Below are 7,689 nucleotides of genomic sequence, written 5' to 3'. Positions count from 1 at the left end.
GGTGTCTGACCGGAGTAGCATTTCACTTCCAACTACTGAATTGGGGAGATGTGACAAAGATTCATCATCAGACAATCCATAAAAGGGTGGAAAAGGGGTCAGCCAAGTCAGGAGTGTAGACGTCCCGTCCCGTGTCACTAAAACTGATTTCTCACATCATATCCCTAACACCATTAACATGACACTCACAATTTGAAGCAACACTACTGTCTACTGCATTTGTGATCGCCTTCTTCGGGGCGCTATGCATAAGCGAATTAGTCCCTCAATCCAAAATTAGCACCAGTGGAGGCTTATTACACCAGGACGTAGTCATAGGCAATAATGCAATACGTCTACGCATACACAAATCGAAAATGGTTCCAGCGGGCAGGGGCACTTGGGTACTTCTACAACCCACAAACGGTACACTGAGTCGGGTAACAATAGTAAAACCATATCTAACCATCAGATCACAAAGTAATTTGTTCCTATCACACATTGATGGGACGCCATTATCAAGATACCAGTTCCAAGCTATATTTAATAAATGCCTAACATCGGCAGGGAACCACCCCAAAGATTACGGGACACACTCATTCCGCATAGGCGCGGCCACAGAAGCAGCAAGAGCAGGACTGTCAGAAACGGAAGTTCAGAGGATAGAGAGATGGTGATCCACGTGTTTGGCAAGATACATAAGACCGGACTTGTTATCCTAACGTGGTTTGTTTCTTTTACAGGTGACGCTAAGCCAACAGTGTGGGTGATAGGCCACTCGTATATATATTGGGCAGATTAAAGGGCGAAAGTCCACCCAGGCGGGAGGAAATTAGAGTTTCATAACACATATTTCAACTGGAGAGGTATTAGAGGCCTGCTATGGCCACAGGTACTAATGGAGGTAATCAAGGTAGGGAGAGAGGCAAGATGTCTGGTCATCTTAGTTATACAGGCCGGGGGAAACAACCTAGGTCATCACAAGAGCGCATAACTAATGGCAATAATGAAACTAGACACTGAGCGCTTCAGAGAATTTTTCACAAAACTAGCTATAGTATGGTCAGAGATTGTGCCGATAGCGGTATGGCAAGGTGCGCGAGACATCACGGCCATCGAACGGACAAGGCGGGTAATAAATATTCGGATGGCAAAATTTAGAAGAGACAGAGGCGGTGTACTGGTACGACACCGACAACTGGAAGGAGATAAAGCAGGCCTCATACGGCCCGACGGTGTTCACTTAATGGATATTGGACTGGACATATTCCTGTCAGGACTCCAGGACGGAGTGGAACAAGCGTTAAGAGTGATGGGTGGGGGTCAGAGTCCTGCATACGAGTACGCAGGATCCTCCGTGGCCTGGAAATAGAAAGGACATGTTGGAGAGTTACACTTGTTGGCCAAGTTGCCGGAGTGGAGACCCAGGGCATGCTGCAACAAGCTGAATTATTTTAGAAATAAAATGTCTTTCTAATGGAATGAGTATAAAGAGTTAATAAAGCTGTGACCGATCCTCACCCATCCAGTTGTAAGAGTTACATTATTGTATTGTCAAGGAAAGGGGGGCGGTAGGGGGGCTGAGCGTCTGGGTTTGGTTGGGGGTCCCCACAGTCTGCCTAGGCTAGATGCATTTAAAAATTCTTATTAGATACACAGGCGGTGCAGCTTGCTTCGCAGCTGGGCTACTACGCCCAAAGTATTGCCTAGGCTAGATGCAGTTAAAAATTCTACGCTGACTAGCAGACACTGAAGATTTGGAGCAGACCTCTGAGTAAACAGCTCTTCAGACTCAATCATCTGTGTTACCCCAAGCCATAGTGTATGTAGTTTCTTACAGTTAAAAGGGGGGGGGGAGCGACCCAACCCACCTGGAATTGACGATGCCAACGTCACGTAAGACACAGCAAGGGGACTCCAAAAAGAGTTTCCATTTTTTCCCAAAATTGTGGCACAGACACCACTTAATCCTAGAACGCATACCTGGGGCCTCGCAGTCCCGCCCTGTTAATTGTTTTCTATTTTCTGCAAGATTACTTTAGTTAGAATTTTGAAACTCTAGGTATTCTTCATGTATATAGTTGTTTGTCATTTGAGTTTGAGTTATTCAATGTTATTTGCACACGGGCCTAAAAGGCCCCAGGTATATGAAAGTGTAGATTTTTATGGTCATGCGTTCTAGGGTTAAGTGGCATCAATTGCCCCACAGTTGCTTAAAACAGTTGGTGATGAGGTGATATTACCAAATCCTCAAGCTTTTAGCCTCCCAAGGATAACACAGGATTAGAAAAGTCCTTGCGAATCCATGATTTGTTCATCTTTATGAACGTGAGTCTGTCTACATTCTCAGTGGACAGCCGCGTGCGCTTATCTGTCAGCACACCATCAGCAGCGCTGAACACACGTTCAGAGAGAACACTGGCTGCAGGGCATGACAAGATCTCCAAGGCGTGAGTGGCAAGCTCCGGCCATTTTTCCAGATTGGAATACCAAAATGAGCAAGGGTCCAGTGACACAGTCATGGCTTCGATGTTCACTTGGAGATACTCCTGCACCATCCTCTCTAGGCATTGACTATGTGTCAGACTTCTTGTCTCCTGTGGCCTTGCAAAGGATGGTCTAAAAAAATGGTGAAACGATTTCACAAAATTGCTGTTACCAGCAGATACTGTGTTACTGTTACGGTTTGAGTGATGAAGACTCGACAGTCCCGCGGTTGGCAAGTTAGAACTGTGAGATTCACTTCGTGCACCACTGGTGTTTTGTGGAAAAGCACATGTAAGATTCTGCAACAGCGTCTGCAGATACTCCTGCATGCGTCAATCCCTTTTTATGGCAGGAATTATTTCGGCAAATTTACTTTTGTACCGGGGATCTAAGAGTGTGGCAACCCAGTAGTCGAGATTACTTCGAATTCTGCAATCTGAGGGTCATGTTGCAGGTAGTGCAGCAAGAAGGCACTCATGTGTCTTGCGCATCCAGGAGGACCAAGTCCTTGTTGTGTTGGTAGCGAGGTAAGAATCATGCTTCTTTCCTCTGCCCTCTCCCCCCAACCTCGCACAACAGAAATGTGATCAAGGTCTCCCTCATCTGATGAGTCTTCCATGCCCATCGCCAGTTCATCCTCCACTTCTTCCTCGGCTCCTGCACCTTCCTCAACAGTTTGGCTGCTACCATGCGCCCTGTTTAATCCCTCTCCCCCACCCTCCCATGCCTGCCTCCTTGGTGCTGCCAACCGTCTGGACCTTGGAGATGTTATCCCTTCCGCATACGACTCCTCCACTACTTCCTCCACCTCCTCTTGTCCGACCACCTGACTCTGAATTCTGTTTAATGTGTGCTCCAGCATGTAAATCACCGGAATAGTTATGCTGATAATGGCATCGTCGTCAGCACTAAACATCTTCGTCGCCATTTCAAAACTGTGCAGAAAGGTGTGTGGCGCCCCTGAGGGTGCAGTCACCACAGAGTTACTGCATCTCACCCAGAGGTGTGGTATCTCACCCTCAGGTAAGGAAGGCGTATGGCTCGGGACCCTAACACCTGCATCCAACACATACCCGCAGTGGGGTTAGGGCGAGATTGCTCCTAAGGGAGAGCACAGTCCCAGGTCCCTAGCTGGTGGGAGGATCCTATGTAGTGGGTGCTTAGGGGAGCAGCTTAGGGGAGCACATGACAGGGAGAGTATAAATAGGAAGCCATCTTAGAAAGAGCAAGCCAGTCAGAGGAGGAAAAGTGACAGGAGCAGAGGCTCGGCATGAGCTCTGCTCCGGAGGCGGGCCTAGCCTGGGAGGCCCAGGACTGAAGGAGAGAAGAGAGGAGTGGGAGCAGGAAGGCTCCAGGAACCGAAGGGACCCTAGGGCTACGGGCCGTGCAGAAGGCCACCTGTACTCCCGCTGCTACCAGGAGGTAGAGGGGTCAGGCCAGATAAGGGGAACCGGTCCCTCAACTAGAGGAGAAACAGCAAGGCTCAACTAGAAACCGGAGGCTGCAGCATTTCATGTACTGCAGGCAAAAGTCCACACCAGTCTCACTAAGAAGGTAGCCACATAGGACCCAGGGGACGGAACACAAGTCGCCCGCCAAGGCCCGAGGATACCGGATAGAAGTATCACTGGGTGTGAGGTGCAGGGAGAAGGCCAGAGAAAGGACACACAGAAGGGGGTCCTGCTAAGTACTCCGGAGCTATCTGGGGGTGGACTGAGCCCCTCACTGAGTACGCAAAGCACGATGGGTGAGATAGCTCTGGTACCTGTAATCTGGACTGCAACAACTGTGAGTAAAGATCTTGGGACTGCATCACACGGACTCTGTGTTCATTACTGACTCCCTGCACTACAACCACCATCATCCACCCACACTGCCCTGAACCTACACTCTTCCTGTGGTGAGTAATAATACCATTGCAGCAAAACCACCAGCTTCAGAGGACTGTTCCGCAGCGGCGGCCCCTTTGGCCGCACTCCACAGGTGGCGTAGTCGGACATTATAAAATCCATATATATAAATTACCGTTGGATTGACCGCCCTGGGTCACGGACCGGGTCACCGCCACAGTGACTACAACCCCCAGCGTCTACCGGCCTGGCTCCGGGTACCCCACGGCCCAGGGGGCGCGTCAACTTCATAGGTCCCTGATCTGAGACCACTCCTGCTGTGTGATTTGCCCCACCTCTGGATCTCGTTGGCCCAGGCTATACGTCAGAAACTATTGCACCAGGGCTTGTCGGTGCTGCCACAGTCGCTGCAACATGTGCAGAGTTGAATTCCACCGTGTCGGCACATCGCATTTCAGCCGGTGAACTGGCAGGCCCAACGACTTCTGTAGAGATGTAAGTCGTTGAGCTGCGGGATGCGAATGGCGGTAGTGAGCACACAGCGACCGTGCCCTCTGCAGAAGGCCATCTAGTCCGGGATAGTGGGCTAAAAATTTATGGACAACCAGGTTCAACACGTGAGCCATACAAGGCACGTGTGTAACATTGCCCCGGCGAAGGGCCGCACCCAGGTTTGCAGCATTGTCGCACACGACCTTCCCTGGTTGCAGGTCCAGTGGAGACAACCATTCATGAAACTGGGTCTCCAGAGCTGACCACAAGTCCTCAGCTGTGTGACTCACATTTCCCAGACATTTCAAAGTAAACACTGATGCCGTTGAGCCCTGCTGCCAGCATAGTAAGGAGGTGCGCAGTTAGAAAGCAGGTGGCATTACCAGACAGGCTTTGGGTGCAGGTGGAGGACCGAGAGGAGGTTGAGGAGGCAGAAGCAGTGGAGGAACTTCTAGATAAAGAGGATTGACGTACAACTCGCGGGGACGGCAAGACTTGGACAGCAGCCCCTTGTCCTGCTGTCACCATAGTTACCCAGTGCCCTGTCAGCGACATGTAACGCCCCTGTCCATGCCTACTCGTCCAAGTGTCTGTGGTGAAATGCACCCTGTCACACACAGAGTTTCTCAAAGAAGCGGTGATGTTGTGTGCGACATGCTGGTGGAGCGCAGGCACACCTTTCTTTGAGAAGTAGTGCCGACTGGGCATCTGGTACTGGGGCACTGCGACGGACATAAGGTCTCAAAAATCCACTGTGTCCTCCAGGCGGAAAGGCAGCATTTCTGTAGCCAACAGCTTGCAGATGGTGAAATTCAACCTCTTAGCTTTCTCATGGCTAGGAGGAAATGGTCTTTTACTTGTCCACATCTGAGGGACCGAGGGCTGGCTGTTGTGCTTTGACGGGGTTGAGTAGGGTGTCCCTGGCAAACTGCCGGTCTGTGAGGAAGATGCAGGCGGACATGTTAGGTTGCCTTGATCCAAAGGTGGTGCTCTCGATGTCAGAGAGCTCTCAACACCAGCAGGTGTTTCCACTTCCCAATGAACTGACGACCTGCCAATCACACTGGCTGTTGCAGGTAAAGAGGTGGCAGGTCTGCGTCCAAAAACATGTGTGACTGCTGTCCCCCCAGTCACAGAGGATGAAGAGGCCGCAGATGCACAAGATGGGGCAGACGGTGGTTGGCCCAGCCTGCTAGGCCGCATTGTAGCACAGTGAGCTTCCCACTGCAACTTATGCTTCATATCCATGTGACGGTACATGCATGAAGTACTCAAACTATGGATTTTTTGGCCTCTACTTAGCTTTTGGTGACAAATATTACAGATAACACGAGTTGGATCATCCTTATCGATCTGAATAAATGCCCAGGCTATGCAAGGCTTAGAGCCCATGCGACCTGAAGAGCCACTACGACTTGTGGTCAGAGGCGGAGTTGTGGTTGAGGATGCAGTTGTTGACGTGCTTCCAGTACTCCGTCTCTGTCCAGGAAGGCACAACCTAACCTCGTCGTCAATAGCATCTGTGACGCCCCGCTGCGCTTGGTATCACAGATCCTAGAAGAGTGTATTGATGGAATCCTCCACAAGAGGCCCCCATAAACATTCACACATCTCCACCTTCCACCTCAGACCAGCAGAGGGAGCCCGTTAGGGATATAAATAGGGAAGGTGGAGCTAGGCAGTTCAGTTCCTCTGAAGAGTTCCTGCAGTAGAGAAGCCTAAGAGAGGTCAGTCTGCAGTGGAGCTCAGTCTAGTCTAGAGAACTCAGTTAATAGTTCAGCAGTGGAGCACGAGGCTCCTGCTAGCTAGATTCAGGGAGCCCAGATAGAGCTTAAGGTGTGCCGGCGTCATAAGATCGGTGAAGCGCGGCAAGCTGCCGTTAGTGTGTATAGCCTATTGAGGGCCCGAGTAGGCCGAAGGCGAGTGGCGAGTTAGTACATAAGGGGCAGAGGAGCTTAACCAGCTCACCCCGAAGCATTTACCGGACACCGGATCCGAGCTTACCGGGATCTCTATGACCCAGTAAGGCATAACCGGAATCCCTGGAGAACTACAAGTCCCAGGATCGCTAAGGTGCTGATACGTAACAGAGCCAGGAGACGCTTAGGCCCCGCATACTGGGAGCGTGAACTTCAAGAGAAGGCCCTACCACAAGGTCAGCCAGCGCAGGACAGAGACAAAGTTAGGCCTAGCTCCAGGCAGGTCAGAAACTTACTGCGCAGAGGCAAGAAACAGGAGGCCCTACACCCGCTCATTGGGGAGGATCCTGATATGCACCCTTCACCCTACAGTGCTCCAGGATGTGCCTGAATTTCCTCCAGTAAAAGGTACTGAAGTGACTACCGTGTCCGTTTCCGTTCTTGCTCTGACCCAGCTGGGTCTCGCCTGTCCTGCATTCCCCCTGCATACGCTGCCCTGAGACCTAGCTCCACCTGTGGGGAGCTATACCATCGAGCTGCCTTATCACGGGCCTCAGTGGACTGCTGCAGCGCTGGTGCTTCTCACCAGATACCACAGGTGGTGTCACAAACTCTTATAAAATTAACAATTATCCACCCTTTTAAAGAGTGACCCCAGGGTACGGGCCAGGGAGCCGACCACCGCGACATCCCAAAGGCCAGGCAAAGGCCCGGGTGACCTCATCGACTGGCTGACTGTGGGTTGACAGTAAGTGGGATCTCCAACCTTGTCATCATCACCCTGTGTGTTATCACACCCGTCGTCCTCAAAGCCAACCTCTTCCTGCCCTGACCGAAAAGTCAAGTTGTCGCTCCAATCAGGTATTTGAGTCTCATCATCGTCTTCATCATTGTCTCCACCAACAGGAGTTACAGTTTGGGAACGAGGGTCTACATTATGCTCAGAACCTTCTTCATCTGGT

This window comes from Phyllobates terribilis, unplaced genomic scaffold (assembly GCF_046119375.1).
Source record: "Phyllobates terribilis strain yellow unplaced genomic scaffold, ASM4611937v1 Scaffold_7__3_contigs__length_470593459, whole genome shotgun sequence".
NCBI lineage: Eukaryota > Metazoa > Chordata > Amphibia > Anura > Dendrobatidae > Phyllobates > Phyllobates terribilis.
The sequence above is the reverse complement of the archived record's forward strand: the minus strand, read 5'-3'. Positions refer to the sequence as shown.